We start from the raw sequence: 18,862 nt of genomic DNA on the forward strand, positions 1-18,862 counted from the left end.
AAATGAAATTCACCGAAGCTCACATGAAATTGATGTTTGCCTCGCTCAATTTCCTTTGAGGCTCGTTGAATTTCATGTAGCTAGGTGGTTAGGCAGCAAGATGGGGTCGACCCCGACTAGCTGCGTGTCCAACCATAAAACAGTTGTATGTTGCAAACCAGAATGAGTACTTTTTCAACATATCAAATATGATTTTGGGGTAGGAGAAGCTAATTTATGCAACCAACCAATTGATGGCCGAAAGTCCATTTTATTTTCATTTTTACTATAAATATTAAGTTTTATTTCGATTAAGCTGCCCCGACATTATTCTCAACTCAAACTTGAAACTTTTAAAGAAACTAAAGGTAGCGATACACACGATGCATAGGCAGGAGGATGTGAATCATGAGTTCAAAGTTTTCAAGTTTGAGTTGAAAGAGTGGATCCAATGTATACCAAAGCAATTTCATAATACTCATAAATGTAAGAGATGCCAAAGAGAAGTAAGTAGTTTCATGTTTGCCTCGCTCGATTTCATATTTGCCTTGTGCAATTTCATGTTTGCCTCGTTGAATTTCATGGTAGGCTCATTCAATTTCACGTTCGGCTCGGTCAATTTCATGTTCGGCTCGGTGAATTTCAAGTTAGGCTTGATGAATTGCATGTTAGGCTCGGTCAATTTCAAGTTAGGCTTGGTCAATTTCACGTTAGGTTCGGTGAATTTCATGGTAGGCTCATTCAATTTCACATTAGACTCGGTCAACTTCATGTTCAGCTTAGTGAATTTCAAGTTAGGCTTGGTTAATTTCAAGTTAGGCTCGGTGAATTTCATGTTAGGCTTATTGAATTTAATGTTTGTCTATGGCTACGGTTATAATCCGTAGTCATAGGTTTCACGTGAGGGGTACAACAGCTTTCAAAAATCGTTTAGAATAAAGCAAGGGCATTTTGGTCCGGTAAAAATGCACCCGAATAGAAGGGTCATAGTTTGGTAAAGTAAGTTTGGAGGAGTAGAGAAAAGACGGTGGCTTAAAAGTGGGGCATACAGACAGAAAAAACTCTTTATAAATGGGTAAGGTCTAATGGGTCTCATTTTCTTATGTTACTTGCTAAGGCATGCAACCATTTTTACCTGATTAAAAATCGAACCTGGACGGTCCAAATCTGGGTAGGTCCCTTGTAACATAGATTAGACTCACCCATTTACTAAATGGGTTCGGGAGGGGCCGAGCCGAGTCGGGTCGGGTTGGGCCGAATATAAAGCAAACTAGATCCATATCCGTTTAGCTGTCTGTGGCCTCAGCAGATCCTTGCGTGTTTTTTCTTCGCCCTCCTCTTCTTCCTTGATGGAGTTTGCTGTAAGCAGCAGTTTCGCTTGCATCCCTCTGGGGCTGTTTGGTAGTTCTCCGTGGTGCAGTCCAAATGCTAGTTGCAGACAAATCAGTAGGTGGAAAATCTGCGGGATACGAAATTTGTTGGGAATGTGAGCCAAGGGCGCTGCAGTGAGCGTATGTCTCCTTATCGCGTGTCTTTAGCTGAGGCTGCGGCTGCAATGAGTGTTAGCAGAAATAGTTTTTTGGCTTTAAGCAGCCTGTATCCAGTATCTTGTCACAGCAGGGTTATGTTTAGAGTACTTTGGATTGGAAATGGTTTATGTATTTTTGGTCGTGGTTCTATCTTTTTTCCACTCAATATTATTTGACATTGATATGCGGAATTGTAGTATAGGTGTGGGGTGGTGTTTTTTATGGGCAACCCGCCGTCGGTGACGACAGGGGAAAAACTAGAGCTGGACACTAGACAACTCGACTCAGCGAACTTGACTCGTCCGACTCGTTTAGATCCAGCTCGATCTAAACCAAGTGGGTGAGTTTATCACAATCGAGTTGACTTCGTCCAATTTGAACTCAAACTGAGTTGAGTTCGAGTCACTAGTAACTCGACTCGACTAGACCTAAAATCCAACTCAGTACTGACTTGACTCAATATGAAACTCAAAAATCCAATCACAAGTGCACTTAGGTTTTGAGTTATGATTTTAGCCGGTAGACACCCGTTGCACTCGTTTCAACTTGGTGCCAACTCGATATTTGTAATCGGGTCGGACTCGATCGGGATTAGTCAAGGCCAGACTCAGACTCGGATTGAATCAGGCATGTTGGACTCAATGCCGAGTCAAGCCGACTTCGAGTTACACGCCTATTTCAAAACCGTATCAGATCAGCCCCAACTCAGTCCAACTCGACTCGATGACCAAAAACCCATTGGGAATCGGGGCCATGTTGGCAAAATACTACACACTGGTTTTCAACTATGACAAGTACGGCCCATGTCTTGCATAGTACTACAAAATGGGAAACGGATTGGCTACTCCCCCTCCCACCAGCCAATGGCTAGTGGTCGGTGCTCTATGGGCCCCACCATGATGTATTTGTTTCATCCATGCCGTCCATCTATTTTTATAGACCATTTTATAGTATGAGACCAAAAACGAGTTATATCCCTATCTCAAGTGGACCACATTACAGGAAACAGTGTTGAATGAACGTTGACCATTAAAAACTTTTTGGGGGCCATAAAAGTTTTGGATCAAGCCGATCTTTGTTTTTTCCATTCATCTGGGTTTGTATGACCTAATCAACATGTAGGATGTCAAATAAACAGTACAGTGGACCTTAGGAGGATTTTAATGGTGGATATCCAATCACTATTGTTTTCCTGTAGTGTGGTCCACCTGATATTTATATTCCTCTTATTTGGGATAAGTCCCTAAAATGATCGGTAAGAATGGATGAAACACATGCCTTAAAATGATATAAGAAAAGCGTTGAACAGCGTGGATAAAACACTTACATCACGGTGGGCCCCACAGGGCCCTGCCCGGACGGTGGTGACTACCCATCGGGATGGCATGCACGTACATGGTGCAACCACGTGGTCACAGTGTCTATCGGTATGGGACTTCGCTGTCTGTTAGGTGGGTGTCTGGATGTGTATGCCTTGCCAGCCCTTTTTTTCTTATTTGTTATATATATAATATCCCGCCAGAACAAATAAAATAAAATAACATTAAAATAAAATAAAAAATCTAATTTGTTAGTCAGGCATGCATACCTTTAGAATCAATACACATTCAATGGTCTAACACAACACACAACTGTCACACATGAGTACTGGCACGGTTTAGACATTTTTATTATTATAGAAAATTCGCATCGCATGAAGTAGGGCACATGCCCAAAATCATATAAATGCTAAGGGGACTCGCACGAGATCTAAAAGAGAGTTTGTGGCACACATGTTGAATTGTGTGAGATTCAGGCCACTCAGCAGATGGACCTATAGAAAATGTGCCGGGCCCAAAATCTAGCTGTAACATGGACATGCATTGTTGGTCATCTTTTTCCTAACCATCTAGATGGAAGGTTTGAACGTGATTTTATTTTATTTTGTTGTTGTTGTTGAAGGCATATGCTCATGTGGTACCACCTAAGGAATGCCCTGGATTACGCTATTTCTATATCCTGTCTCTCCAGCAGACCTTGGGTTCTGAGCCATAAGTATGAGTAAGGATCATTTTATTCTATCAATTTGTTTGTAGGGTGTGATCTAACCATTAGGATTGTTCGAATCGATCCATGCAAAAACGGCCATCATTTGTCATGTCCTGGGACCTGCTCAGCTGGCCTATGCTTGGGTCCGCTAGTCAGTTTATGCGTCCGTCTCTGGGGCTGGCATACCCATTTGATAGGACGAGTGGGGTTTCAAATCTACATACGCAAAAAATCGGTAGTCCAGACCACTGACCTGTTGCGTCCCACTATGGATGGAAAACAAAATTAAAATAAATAATCAAGGATGTCCTTCTGATGCCATGCATTCCATGACACCACATGGTTTCAACCAAATCCTAGTAGAAACACTCATGAATTCCCCAGTCCCTTCACACATTAATGAAAAATGTCCAAAGCAATGTTCTAGGTTCTTGGTCTGAAGGGTAATGAGCATAGAGCTGTATTTTTATTTTTATTTTAAAGTGTGGGCACACCACTTATAACTTTGTTGAAATAATAAACAAGGATATACAATCTTTCAGATGAGTTATGCCTCACCTATCTATAATTACAACCATGCATACCATAAAAAAACATAGGCGACGGGTTAGGTCATCTCTGTTCTGGTTGTTCAATCAAACTCCAACACGACCAGGGTGCGGAGGTGCCGCCACCCCGATTTATGCAAGAGAACTGACTGCCATGGTGGTACGGGACAATCCATTAATGGCAGGGGATATGAATCTCTCTTTTGTAATTGCAATATAAGCTTTTGGCGACAAATATCTGTTGGGGATTTGTGCTGCGGAATCACACAGATTTAGATCTAGGATAGCAATTCAAGAGCAACAAGCAATCACAAGAGAATACAAAGATTTAACATGGAAAACCCTTGCACGAAAAAACTACGGCACAAAGCGACAGATCTCCATTATGAAAATAGAAATTACAAGAGAGATGACTTACCTGATTCGAACAACCTCGAATCTCACCCTTGCTAGACTCTTTGATAACCCTAAAACCCTTTAGAATACCCTTAGGAAACCTTAGAATTCTTTAGAATAGCCCTAGGAACTCCTATTTATAATTTACGAAGCTCTATTTACACACCTCCTTTGAAAAAGTCCGAAAACTGCCTCAAATTTATGCAGTCTACGCAGGATCTGCGTAATCTCAACTAGTCGAAGGAGGGCCTCGACTGGTCGAGCAACCCGCTCGACCGGTCGAGCAGCCTAGACACCAAAAAAGCATAAGTCGCTGGACTTTGAGTCGAGCAGGTACTCAACCGATCAAGTGGACCCTCTACCAGTCGAGCCAGCCTCTCGACTGGTCGAGCAACCCTAAACCATTAAAGACTTTAAAAGTCTGACAACAATCTCCACCAAGTCTTCAATATTCAATCGTGTATCTTGCTGCCCTCTTCTCTTATCTCTGCATCATAGCTTCTTGTGCCCACTCCATCCTTCTTTCCCGCCATCGCCAAGCCCAAAGAAGTTGCATAGAACTTAAACTTCTTTCAGGAACGTTCTAGGTGAGTATGTCTACCGGATCAAAATCCACGTGCCCAATTACCTTTGCTCATGTCTTCTCAAAAGGAAAGACATAGCCTTCTCACCGTCTCACTACTATCCAATATTGCTTGATGGGGTACTTACTCACAACACTGATAGCCTGTGAAATAACCGGTCTAATTCAGACTATGGCATATACTACCAACCACATTCGAATAAGGCTCATGAGATATCCTGCTTTTTCTCATCTGTTTTGGGATAAGTCCTGAGGAAAATTTGAGGAGAGATGCAAAGGGAACGCTCTTCAGCTTTGTCTGGTCCATTATATGCTTGATTAATACCTATACAAGGTATTCTATCTGAGATAACCAAAGCCTACTCCTCTTTCAGTCTCAATGCCGAGAACCATCTTTGTAGCCCCTCGATCTTTCATCCTGAATGTGTCACTTAACCGAGTCTTCAGTACATTGATTTCAAACATGTCATAATTGGTGATCTACATGTCATCAATTCCTGACTCACCATGAAAGAATCAAACTACTGCCCAGGCGACAGGTCGAACCATGACCTCCTGCAAACTTTTTCTCTCAGCTCCTTTAATTTCAAATCGTTCTGGTTGCTTTATGTAGATCTGATCTTCCAATTTTCCTTACAGAAGTGCAGACTCCACACATTACCAAAAAAATGGGCAAAGGATACAGACCACGTTAGTTTTTTGCTACGGATAGAAACCTTAGCTATAATTACTACGATTTTAATCCGTAGCTAAAAAAGTTGACACACCATTAATAATTAATGGTGTTGTAAGTGGCTCTATGGGGCCTAAAAAAATATATATGTTCTATCTAAGCCATCTATATATTTGAAAATATTACTTCAGAGCATAAAATAAAAAATCAGCTAGATCAAAGGCTCAAGTGGACCACACGGTAGGAAACATGGATATTAAATCACATTTTTTCTTATGGTGTGGTCCACTTAGGCCTTCAATTAACCTTAAATTTGGGATCATGAACTAAAATAATTTAATAAAATTATTAGTCAAAATGGATAAACCAAGACCGTCCATGGTCTGTTCGTGAGATGATTCCCAAATTTGGGCGCGTGCTCAAAACAGAGCCACGCCCAAAAAAGGTTCGCTCTCTCTCTCTCTCTCTCTCTTCATGTTCCCTAATCTCTCCATTCCCTACTCTCTTCTTCCCCTAATCCTCGCTCTCCCTCCCGATCTCTGCTCCATCTCTCTCATTGTCCTCCCTCTCTGTCTAATGCATTAGCCATGAAGAAACACAATGTCCCCCCCCCTCTCTCTCTCTTTCCAAAAATCGACAGCCTCCCCCTCTCAATTTAAGTGCTGGAGGAGAGAGCTCCCCTTTAGATTCACGGATCTCAATGAGCTCATGCTTACAATGGTAGACTTGTTCGGTTCTCACGCTCACATCGGATAAGGTTTCTTCTAATTCCTCATTCCCCATTTTATCGATTTAGGGCAGACGTTTCAATCTCATCATCATGCATTGTAAGGTTAGGGTTTCATTGAACTCCATTATGTTTGTAGCGTTTTTTGAGTTGTATGTGCTATCCAATGAATTTTGAGGGTTTCTAGAGCTGCATTTTGATGTCTAGATTGTTTCATGGGATTTTTTTTATCTGTTTTTTTTTTTGTGGTTTGATGATTTAGATCTTTTGAATATTAATTAATTTATTTTTTCAATTTTCTTTAATTACAGGGATCTTTTTTGGTGTAGTTCTTGGATTAGGAGGAAAAGCAGAGAAATTGAAAAAAAAAAGAAAAAAAAAGAAAAGAAAAAAAGAAAAGAAAAACGAAGAAGATAATGCCTTTGGTACTTGTTAACATTTGTGAAATTCCCTCTCCTTTCAGTTTTTGTTGAAAAACTGATATTTTCAAGTTTTATTTATTTATTTATTTCCATTGCAGTTTAGGAAGTTTATTTTGGATTTTTGGAGTTTCTTGAGATGATTTGAAGCCATATTCAGATTGAGGAGGATTTGAAAAAAATATAATTTTTTTTTCCTTTATTAAAAGGAATTTTTAATTTAGTTTTTAATTTTTAATTTTTATTTCAGAGATTTAGAGTATCTCGAGATGATTTTGAAGTTGTATTCAGATTGAGGGGGATTGAAAAAATCCGGCCCTGTTTTGAAGTTGTTATTTTTATTTTTATTTTTTAATATTTTATTTTATTTTTGCTTTAGTGGAAGAAATCTTCAACTTAATGTGATTTAGAAGGTTGTGAATGTATAGAAAAAGCACAGATTAGGTTTGTTATGGATTGGAAAAAAAAAATCGGACTTTTATTTATTTATTTATTTATATGCTTTCTCACCATTGATATTTTTTAATAGGGAGTCTTTTTTATTTATGCTTTCTCTTCATTGATATATTTTTTTAAGAGGGAGATAACTCAAGAGTGCTGGAAGATGGTATAGCCATCTTTGGGATAACACATTTGGCAGGATTATGTTTCAATTGGTAACGTCCATGGACTTTCCCCAATGTGGATTAATGATTTCTGGAAGTATGCATAGATTTAATGATCCTAGCCCTATAGTCATTGCCTTCAAATAGACTGTAGAAAATCTTTTTCTTTTTTAGTGTATAACATTAGGGCATCGTGAAATAACATGTGAATGTCCAACATACCTTCTAGAATATCCAACACACCCTGTGGGAGTATTTTGAGGCCCTTCTTGCCCCATGTTATCTATTGTGTATGCTTTTCTACCCAAAATGTTTCTTGCATCTCCTATGAAACCTATGTAAAAAAGAAAAGAAAAAAGGTGATGTTCATTTGTATTTTTGTTTTTAAAATGAAATTTATGGATGTTCAAGTTTGTCTGTTGCAACTTTCTAAGAAAAAGTGACATTTTACACCCTCCTCTGATGTCACTCAAAGAATCTTCCTTGAAAGATTTGAAGGTCAAGCAGTTGTTGCTGTAGTTATAACAGAAGCCATTAGATCACAAGAAGTTTTAAGCATTCATGATTTCAATACTACTAAACAAACTGTGTCGCTCTGGCTACATCTTTGGATCAGGGAAGACTTCGAGCCAGCAAATTGGAAGCATCACATTTGTTGTGGAAAGAATGATTTCAATACTACTAAACAATTTGCACAGTACATCCATTCTTTATCACTTCAAAATTTCTCTTTAAGTTTTTATAATTTTATGAGTACATTATTTCCTTGTGGATATAATTTTATGAGTACACCCATTAGACGGCCTAATCCACTCCTGATCGTCCATTTTCTTTAACAAGTGTGGCTTCTTTGATGAATGGGCTTGTTTATTTTTGGGCAATGGCATGTCAATGGTGGGGACCACTTGAGGAATGGGCCACATCTCAAATGCATGTGCCATGAACATGGTAACACATTACTGGTTAATAGGGAGTATATCGCAGACAGCCTGACTATAATCCTGACAGTCCATTCAGGTAACATTGGAATAGACTTTCATCCTACATCCATACAATAAATGGAACATTTTAGTAAATTGAAGAGTTAAAACACGTTACAGAAATATCATATGTTCCCAGAAATTTTCGGGTAAAAACCACTAAAATAAATCATTTCATATCTTCCTATTTTTTAAACTAAAATTTATTAATTTATAATCGATAATTTTTAAATATTTTATTTTAAGGGAGATCTTTTCAATAACACTGCAAGAAAAATGTGAAATATTGAAAATAACTTAAGAAATTCATGGCCGAGAAATTGCGAAGAACTAGATTTGTCACTGTGATGAAGCTATATGGACAGCCTTGTTTGATTTCTATTTTACATATCGTCTCGTCACACGCCTTTGTGTTGATTTTGCTGAGATCATTGGACGATAAGTGGAATAAAATTTATGAACAGAACTGGTGACACAATCCTGAATGAGCATATGGAAACCCGCTACTGGCTGATCAAAATAAAATAAAATAAAATAGTTAATTAGAATAAAAATATAACATGCTTGTTACTGTTTTACAAGATCATTTTACCTAGGAAATGATGTGATAAAATATCCATAGACCATTTCCCATAAATCATACTGATCAGATGATCCTCACTATCTGGTTTCAATCATTGAATATGGGCTGCAGACCATTATCTCTTTCAAACAGTTAAGCCCACGATCTGGATGGAATGGCCCAGTTTCTGTTATTTCTTGATTAAATGATTTATTATTATTTGATTAGCTTTTTTATTGGATTTCTTCATTCAATGATTTGAATATATTTTCTCATAATTGATGAAACTAGAGGAAAATTGACTTGTAATTTTGTTTAGATCTTGAAACATTTTAGAATTCAAAGTCGATATTCAGCTGTGATGATGATGATAATCTGGGGGGCACAAGTGAATGGGCTTACAGAATGGATGGTCTTACCAACTACACGAGTGCCATGGGTACATTGGAGATGTTCTCATGTCCCACTTATAGGTGATTTGTGATGCATCTCCACATCAAGCTTAGATCTGATTCTCATAAAGTGGAGTTAGGTTCCACTTCTGGGAAGTTCAATCTACGGTCTCCCTGTTTTGAATCTACGGTTTTTATTTGATTCTGATTTTATTTTTTCTTTTTGTTTTCTTTCCCATTTCTAACACCTTCAAATTTGGACTACTCACTATTTACTTTTGACCATCTACTTGATAGCCATCAATCGGATAGTAAGGATTGCTTGATCAGTGTGATTTTTGAGATGCTCCACCCATAATGAGTTATGAGACCCACAATTTCGATGATCTGTATAGCTGCACATCAGATGTTTTTGGGTTAGATTTGGGCAGTTTTGGATATACTATTTTTGTGATTTTAGTGTTGCAGCAGGTAATTAGATTTGGGCAGTTTTGGATATTCTATTTTTGTGATTTTAGTGTTGCAGCAGGTAATTAGATTTGGGCAGTTTTGGATATTCTATTTATGTGATTTTAGTGTTGCAGCAGGTAATTAGATTGTTTTGGGGGGATCATCAGTGTGCCTTTGTTATTGACCCAGAAGATATTGACAATGGCTTCAATGGACTGGTTTTGCAACTTTCAACGGACAATATCCTGGCTTATTGTCTATTCAAGCTTCTAAACGAGGTGGGTAAGATTATGTTATGCATTACCAAAACATCTGTTGGACGATCCATGCATTTCCTTTTGTGACAAAAGATTAGGTAGACAGTGGGGTGTGTACTAACGGGCTAACCCAAAACATCTTCCTTCTTCCTTCTTCATTCATTTTGTTTTTTTGTTTTTTTGCTTTCTTTTTTGGTTTTGTGCTGTGTGCGTGCATGTGCACATGTGCCAGGATGTACATCAGCCAATATGTGCACAATGCATACTGGTTTCAACTGATACTTTACACCTTGCTGACATATGAGATGAGGGGATGGAATCATTAACTGAAGTGAAGTAAGCCAAAGATCTTAAATCAACAATGTAGTGAATGCATCCACCAGAGTTGCATAGTTAACAGAAGCTTTGTGTTATCTATTATTTTATACGAAATTGAGCTCAAGTGTGGTATGGGTATGGGTTAGGAAATGCTTTGTTGATTGAGATTGAATGCATGATAACTAAGATCTTAGCATGCCTAACCAGATACTCATTCTGGTTTTGTTTTCTTTACATGCTTCTTTCTTGTGTTGCAGGCACGATTGTTCCAATGCTTGAAGCTGTGATAGCTGCTGTCCATGTTGAGAAGCTTGCTGTACATTTCCATGACACATATGGGCAATCTCTTTCAAATATTCTCATTTCCATCCAAGTAAGCAAAACTGTTGTACTAATGCAAATTGGTCAATTTGTGAAGAAAGTTTCTTATTTGATATGCGGCACAATGCTGAATGATTACGAAAAAATGGGAGTTACGAAGAGGATAGCTGGGATTTTTAAAAGTTCTGGTACAGTTAAGATTATCTAAAAGCTTTGGCACTTGTTTATGGATACTTGGCCATTGAACTCTTGATTCTTGTAGTATTCTTTTAAACACCATAATCGCTCTCTTATTAGAAAACTGATCACCTACAACTGGAAGTATGGTATGATGATTCTTTCGTATTCCAAATTTTTTATTTCTACTTTTTTCCCTTGAAAATCTTTTATATCTTTAAGAGAAAATGTTTATAGGAACGGATTTTAAGCTAACCTATAGCTAGTTGTCGGTGCAGTCTTTTTATTTTGCAAAAAAAAAAAAAAAAGGAAAAAAAAAAAGTACTTATTCACTATTGCATATTCTTTGGTAGTTATGGAACGATGGCTTTGTACCTTAGCTCATGGCTGCATTTGCCAAGGATTTCCAATCCATGCATCAGGTAGGCCCCACCATATGGATGACATGAACCCTGACCTGAGATGAATGACAGCCATAACATAAGAGTTCTCGGATGGGAATTTTCTAACCATTTGATTATTTGACTCCTTTCCTTTGTAGTTTGGACATGGACGACCTCCTTAACTTTTGAATCAAAGAATTGCCCCTGTGGAATGCATGTAATTTTGGATTAGAGGATATTTGTTGGGCTTTTCTTGATAAACAACCCAGATATCCCATGTGTGCCATGTTGACACATGTGGGACACCAACATTTGGTGGTTGCAGATGCACATCTATAGGTAGCATTTTCCCAAGCAATTCTAACATGAGAAAACATAAAATCTCAAAGTGATGTTATGGTTCTGTTGGTCATTGGGTGACACCGGTTATGTAGCCAACCTCATGAAAAAAGAGCATATATAGCTTTGGTTTGGTTGTTATTGCAAAGATATATCACACTCATGTCTCACAAGAGAGTAGACAAGGGAGTACCAACTAGACCCGTTGTAGTGTTGGGGCTTGAAATTTAGGGCAGGGATTCTCCCATATCAGTCATAAATGGCCATGGGCCACGTTTAGGTTTCAACAGCAATGTTGTTGAACCTTAGACTTGTCCGGCATACTTAATAATCAAGTTTGATTTCAGGCTCATGCATAGTCTTTGGGACCAACCCACATAAAGAGTGAAGCGGCACAGTTGAGGAAACTACTCTGTTCTTATCTGCCCACACATTGTCAACTACTCTTCTTCTTGGGGCAATTATATCATGGGGTTTTCGTTGGCCGTTCATTAGTAAACATGTTGGTGATTGGAACCTGGATAACCTTGTTTTAGCAATGACTTCAAAGGTCTCTACGGATACAAGCAATAGTAAAATCACTTTTTTGGTAGTGAATGTATAAATTCCACCAATGAAGTTTGCTAAAGAAACATATTGATGTATAAATTCTTATTATTTCTTCCTTTCCTTTCCCATTTATTTTTATTTTTATTTTTATTTTTTTTATTTTTATTTTTTTAAGATCTAGATGAACTCATTTTGGATATACTAGTCAATCTCTAGTTTTGAACTTCTGATTCGTGACCTCTGATTTGTGGACAAACTGTAAGATATTTTTCATTTCTCATTGGTGTATATCATCTATTACACCCTACCAGAGTATCGAACTGAATTGACTGAGGGTAAACTGCAGAAATGCATGGAGAGGAAAATTGTGACTATAATATTTATATATCAACATCAAGCTTAGAAATTCCTACACCTTTTCTCTTTCATAAGGTCATCTACAAAACTGCTGAAGAGATTAATGTCCTTTTTTCTGTACTGATGCTTCACTGTTGCCTATCCATGCATGAGGTTGTTGATAATTATACATTTGGTCATACTTGAAGGTAAAGTTTGCTACTGAACTTGCTTCAAGAGGCCTTCCAGTGGATGAAGTTGAAGCAATGGCTGTTGAAGGCCTTTTACAGTTTGTTAATATCTTGCAATCTAGCATGAAATCAGCACTCAAGGAAGACCTTTACTGGTGTGCTGCAACCCTTTCCTTTTTCAACAAATAGGTGATGAGTCCTCAAATAGAACAAACACGTGCACACACATACCAATAATAAAACAATACATGCATAAAGAATGCAATTTAAGCAGGACAATAAATAACTAGCACTGCCACTGTATAACGAAAATGGTTGAAATGTGCATTTAGCTTGATGGATGTTTGAAATGTTTGTTTCTGATTTATTGATTATCGCATGATGAGCCTTAGTGATTGAGACTGCTCTTAGGTAGGCCTATAGTGTATGATCATTGCTTGGAAAAGGTCCACCATTGCATAATCCTATCCATATGATTTGTTATCTCTTGTGTCTTCAGGAAGTTCCTCAGATGCCGCACCACATAAATCAAATATACAATCCCACTTTCAGAAAAGAAAACAAAAGGGAAATTTGTGTTTTAGTTTTTGTATTGTTTTTAATTTTGTGTTGTGTTGGTCCATGAATACTAAAATGAAGAAAAAGAAGGCTGTAGCTCAGCAAAAGTGTACTAGACCAACCGAAAGCACTCATCTTGAAGAGGTGGTTTGATTTTGTTCTCTCAAATAGCTTGTGTTTTCCATCAATTATATTTGTGAAAAAATTGGTTTCTAGGTTTGTTTATGCTGCGTTTGGATGCATCAAATTTCATTATATTTTCCACCAGATTAGATTTATTAATCATGAAATTCATGATTTAGGTGCAACCAAATACACCCTTATGATAAATACATGACCATTTGTCTCCATGATTTGTATTGAGCATTCTTCTTGTTGGATACACCCTTATGATAATGCTTTGATGGCCAGCTACTCTCGTTTTGGGCACATCAATAGAGTTTCATTATTTTGACTTGATTCAACTGAATGTTCACAACTCAATCTGGCTATGCATCTATATGCACCGTCATATTTCTAGTAGTTATTATGCTGTGATTGACACATACACATATGCATAGAGATACGTGTACATATACATATACACATACACACATTTTCTGTGTTATATTGTTGAAGCTGTAGAGTTGTTGCTTATCCCATTGTTGAACAGGGGATTGAGCTTTTTCTACTTGAACTAAAACAATTTCAACTTTTCTTGAAGCATGAACATGAAAGGCAACCTCATTTCCACTTTTCAATTCTATTCAATAGCACATCCAAACACAGCTATAACCAGTGCTAAAGATTATATGCTGAATTCCGTGCTTTGCCTATTTTTATGAACTTATGGCTGTACATGTTTATAGGGATTTTACTGGGACTATTTATGTTAATGCCATTGAATATTTCTACCTTCTGATTTTTCTTTCATTTCAAATGCTTAGTTTTTTTTTTCCTGATGACTTGTTATAGTCTCTTGTTTGGTGTATTTTGAGATGTCTCCTATACTAGAGAGCTCGCTAACAGGACTTGCACAACTTCCTTGTCAAGGGAGTTGCAGGTCATGCATAGTAATGTGGCAAATGTGTGAAACTTACCACATCATTAAGTTGATCCCAACATGTAGATACCCTGGCCTAAAATCATCTCAATCATCCACTTGTTAAGGTTTGTTAACATGCCCAAAGGAAAAGGACTCTTAAAAGAGGAACAACAGTGCATTTTTATTTTTATTTTTCTTTTGGTTGTTTTGCTAGGTAAGATAAGCTTTTATTTGGTTTTGGGTCCAAGTTTGACATTGCACTAGGAGGGTAGCAACAGGCTGGGCTGGCCCATTTGGTTTTGGGTCCAAGTTTGATAAGGTTCGGCTTGGGTTTCCAAAAATTTTCTATCAAAGCCCAACCCAATCTCAAGAAAAGGCCCTTTTATGTGTCAAATGGACATGCTTGGGCCTGAAATATCATGACATGTATTACCTTATAGGTGCATGTCGATGGGAAATGGATGAATAATGAGCTTTTAATTTTCCATTTATATATTTTTCAGATTTTTTTTTTTAAATTTAAGAAAATCAGAAATTCTTACAATTTGTGATTGATGAGCTTTTTATGTTCTGTTTTTTGTTGACTAGAAGGATGTTTCCTGTTTATGCAATATGGGGCTATAACACCCAATCTAAAGAAAGGGCCCTTAACGGGCCTGTAAAAGCCATAACGATCCAATATGGCGCTGTAACGGATCAATTTGGGCCATTAAAAATCTGATACAAAGGCAATATGTTTTTCTTCCTGTAAAAAAGAAAGAAAGAAAGAAAAGAGACCAATAGAAGGCGGTACGTTATGGGACCATTACCCCCTGTATCATGACGGGCATATAAGGCTTGCTGTTATGGCCACTGTTACCGTTATTAACTACCTTGGTTTCCCTTGTCTCATTAATCAGAACTATGTTATCTGCAAAGAACTTATATTTGATGCCTCTTCTTGTAAATGCTACATGACCAATGGAAAAAGATGTGCTCATTGCTGGCCCTAGTTCAAGCCTTGATCTATTAGAAACTTCTCTCCATTAATTGCCTTCACATAGTCGCATTTGTTCTTTCTCCCTCATACATCCTTAATCATTTCAATATATCCCCTTGAGATTCATTTCAATAACTAGAATATTTAGTCTATGGCCCATCCATGTGGTGGCCTACCAGATTAATTGCCCAGATCACCCCCACGTTCTGCTTTTCTTTTGATGCAAAATCAAAATGTCTTTTGTCTTATACTTAAAAGAATTCATGTGGTGGATGGGCAGAAATTAGTTGGTTTGCAAAATACATTCTCCCCAAATCGGATTTTTAGTTGGGTTTCCTCATTAAGCTTCATAGGCGATTTGGGCCGATTTGCAATTGCCAGTTTTTGGGTTTGGATGAGTTGTGGGAGTGAGTCTGCTTTTCTTTATGTTGATAATGTTACAAAGGAAGAGCCATTTCTGTTTTCATTCGTTTATTGTTTCAGGCAGTTCTTTCAAGATCTTATGTTTTTCTTAAGTGATTCTTTCAGAGGTGCTTTTTCAGTATTTCTTTGATGAATTAGAAGTAAGTTTTCTTGAATCTTTTTTTTTTTCTTTTTTAATCTTTATTGTGTTTCATCACCATTGATCCTGGTCTATAATTTTCACACTTTGATTTTGTTGATATACTTTGATTATAGGCTACAGTTAATCATTGTTCTCTTTCATCATGTAAAAAGTTACACATGAAGGAATGTCTTGCATGTTACTTATGAACTAATAGTATTACCCATTGTCAAATCATTTACTTTATATTGCAATTCATTTATATGTGCTTCAAGCTTTTGTGAGTGTTCATTTATTCATGTGCATGCTAATTCTCATGCACATATATGTAAATTAACGGTCATGTTCATTTTATCTTTCCTTCTGAAGGTCTCATTTGAAGTGAATTTTCCCACACTAGACGAGCATCTTTGTTAGCCTTTGCTTTATCATTCAGTTTTAAGCATAAAAATTCTATTTTGTTATTGATGTTGTGTTTATACATTGAGCTTCTATTTAAATGCAAGCCAGCAAAAAGATAGCTGATGCAAAGCTTGCAAAAGATTTCCAAGCAATTCTGAAAGAGTTCTAGAAAGCTCAACGGCTTGCTGCTAAGAGGGAGACATATGCTCCTTTTGTTCCTCAAGCAGTTCTTCTTTCCAGGTAAAGTGGATTAGATGAAGCATTTTACCATTTAGTTTCAGGAATTTCTTTACATTTGTTGTCTTCCAAGTAAATTCAGTGTTTTGTTTGTTCTTCATCAATTTTTATTGGTGGATTTATTGTCATGCACACTCATATGATGGGGAATCATATATTGTTTTTGTTTTTCATGCACAACAATCATGTCTCCAACACTTGTACCATGCACATGGCACCCATCAAGGGCAATCAGGCTGTTCATGTGGTGCCACAGGCAATGATAGGAGCATTTTTTACCTTCTTTTCCTTGATCATCCATTTTCAAGTAGCTATATCTACAAATTTGTAGTTACATCCCCTTAGTCTAAGGGCCCACCTGGTCAATCAATTGCCCTAGCGCTGTGCTATGTGTATGATGTTGATCTTGGATGCAGTCTTGGGTAGCTATGGAAAATTGTTTTCCACTTCCACATTTTTTTCCTCAAAGAACATGGATATCAATTTCTTTAGAGAGCCTGTTAAATATAGATTTCCAAGGTCTTGACTCTTGAGAGAGCCATTTGACGTTTGGACTTTTAACATTTCCAGGGAGAACTATTCTCCAAACAAAACAATAGAATTACTATTGGGATCTGCAATTTTCTATTCCCTTAGGATTATGTTAGTTTTCCATGTCCACCTCTTGGTTTTCTCTATCCAAACCCCTTTGAAAATTACTGCTGCTACTCTCTTGTTTCTCTTTTTTAAAGCATATATCCAATCCAAATATTTGGAATTTGGATGATATATTTGATTTTGATTTCTTCCTTTTCTATTGTGTAGACTTACCTTCTCAAATAAGTTAGTTCGTTCAGGGCTTTTGAAAAATGGGTATATCTAGTTTTGGATGTGTGCGTTGATAATCAACGCATCCAAAACTAGATATACCCATTTCTCAAAAGCCCTGAACGAACTAACTTATTTGAGAAGGAAAGTCTACACAATAGGAAAGGAATAAATTAAAATCAAATATATCATCTAAATTCAATTTTTTTTAATTAATGAGAATTGCCAACGGTTTTTAGCCGTCGAAAACACCGACGGTTTTAACCGTCGGAAACGCTGATGGTTTTCACCGTCGCCCTTACCGTTGGCATCGCCTACGGATTTTAGCCATTGAAAATGCTTTTATCCTTTGCCGACGGACCTTGCAATGGCTAAAATCCGTGGGGAAGGTCATCACCGACAGTTTTTAACCGTCGGCGTTGCCCTGTTTTATGGTAGTGCAACTACATCATCCAAGCCATTCAACCTAATCTATACAAGTATCTAAGCCATCTCAATCATTTAAGATCTATGGAGTATGGCTTGGAATTTGAGATATATGGCGATCTCCTCTATGAGGAGTGCCTTAGCTCTTCTTTTATCCTCCCATATCTCCAAGTGCATCGACGACAATTTGGTCATCCGTCTTTACTTTTCCATTTAGATCCTGCATATACCCCCCTCTCCAACACTCCCTTGCTTCTAGTTGAGTGAACCTTAGTCATATGCTTTGTATCTTAATGGTCTTTTCTAATCTTGGTGCATCAGAAACCAAGTTTACGCACCTGAGCAGTATCTTCCTTTCTTACCATTTACATACTATATTTATTTACCTTACCATGTACTCTTTTTTTTCAACAACAGACACGTTTATTGACTCACGTCCTTTTATCATGGGGCACTTTACCTAAAACCATGGCTTAGCAAAACAATAATGTTCCTTCTACATTTGATGCTGTTAAAGGAAACCAAAACTTACAAGTGTCAAAGATGAGAACACTGTACCAACTGGGAGATAATAGTCTAGACGGCCCGCTTAAGCTTTTCAAAAAGGTGAGGTCTAAAAGGTAGATTGGCTAACCAGAATTTCATGCAGGTCCATGCACACTTTTCCACTTTCCATCATGAGCTATGCATTAGTGTCGTTCAAACAGGAGCACTAGTTCCAGCCATGGAGCTTGAGCTTGCTTCTTCGTCATTCCGCTCCCAATATCCTTTGGCATTGAATCGAGAAGGGGACGATACGATCTTCGGACATCTGTAAATCTGCGTGCATCTCAGTTGTGGAAGCTTCGTCTTGATCAAATCAACCCATTTCAACTTCAATTCTTTTAAGAATTTGAGACGCAGAATCTCTACATTCCATCCATCATTTTCAGTAACAGTGCTCAGTTTGCTCAGCTTCCCTCCTGCAATGTACAGCTTCTTCAGCTTTGGAAATCCTTCGGGTTTTAGCCAACTCACTGAGTCGTCGTCCGGAACACACTCGAGGACTAGCTTCTCAAGGAGCGAAAATGCCGGCACAGTCGATTCTTTCATTGACCCTGATCCCTTCATTGTCTTCATCCTTGATGTTTTCAATTCTGTAAT

General features: G+C 37.7%; 1 long non-coding RNA gene across 2 annotated transcripts; it reads left to right on the top strand.

Annotated features, from left to right (window-relative positions):
• Window positions 1-8,948: 8,948 nt before the first annotated feature.
• Window positions 8,949-16,669, top strand: LOC131222947 (uncharacterized). Of its 2 annotated transcripts, XR_009160243.1 has the most exons (5): window positions 8,949-10,149; window positions 10,704-10,819; window positions 12,562-12,647; window positions 12,761-12,931; window positions 13,382-16,669. It is a non-coding gene; the product is annotated as an uncharacterized LOC131222947 (long non-coding RNA). The 2 variants fall into 2 exon arrangements; XR_009160242.1 differs by lacking the exon at window positions 12,562-12,647 and having other exon boundaries at window positions 8,959-10,149.
• The last annotated feature ends 2,193 nt before the right edge of the window (window positions 16,670-18,862 follow it).

This window comes from Magnolia sinica, chromosome 13 (genome assembly GCF_029962835.1).
Source record: "Magnolia sinica isolate HGM2019 chromosome 13, MsV1, whole genome shotgun sequence".
Taxonomy (NCBI): Eukaryota; Viridiplantae; Streptophyta; class Magnoliopsida; order Magnoliales; family Magnoliaceae; genus Magnolia; species Magnolia sinica.